Consider the following 788-nt stretch of genomic DNA (forward strand, 5'->3'; position numbering starts at 1 on the left):
GGCGTGACGTCAGGCGGGCGCCCCCGCCCAGCCCGCCCGGGAAGCGGAGGGGTTGGAGCGTTCCTTCGGGAATGGCGCCTCAGGGCTCGCGTGGGGTAAAAGTGCTGTCGGGGTGCCGAAAGCGCTTACACAGCAGCCCTCAGCCCCGCGGCATGGCTCGGGGTGTTGCCCTGCAGCCTTTATAAAGAAGGTCCGGCCGTTCAGAGATCACAGAATCAGTCAGGTCGGAAAAGACCTCTGAGGGCGTCGAATCCAACCCGTTACCGCACACCACCCTGCCAACTGAAGCATGGCACTGAGCGCCACATCCAGCTTTTCCTTGAACCCCTCCAGGGACGGTGACTCCAGCAGCAGTCCATTCCAATGTCTACTCGCCCTTTCTGTGAAGAAATTCTTCCTAAAGTCCCACCTAACCCTTCCCTGGCACAGCTTAAGCCCGCTCGTCCTGTCGCAGGCTCCTGCGGAAGAGACCGAGCGGCAGCTGGCCGCCCCTCCTGCCAGGGAGCTGCAGAGAGCGGTGCAGCCACCCCGAGCCCCCGTTCCAGCCGGCCGGACACCGCCTGCTCCCTCAGCTGCTCCTACACAGCACTCGTGCCCCAGAGCCTTCACCAGCTTCACCGCTCTTCTGCCTCTGCCACAGTAACTTGGTGCTGGTTTTCCTTGGGGTAGAGTTAATTTTCCTCAGTGGCTGGTATGGGGCTGTGTATTGGATTAGCGCTGAACACAGGGTTGATAATACAGAGATGCTTTTGTTACTCATGTGTTGAAGACAGAATACCCCTTTCGTC

This window comes from Pyrgilauda ruficollis, unplaced genomic scaffold, assembly GCF_017590135.1.
Source record: "Pyrgilauda ruficollis isolate IOZ18807 unplaced genomic scaffold, ASM1759013v1 scaffold29, whole genome shotgun sequence".
Lineage (NCBI taxonomy): Eukaryota > Metazoa > Chordata > Aves > Passeriformes > Passeridae > Pyrgilauda > Pyrgilauda ruficollis.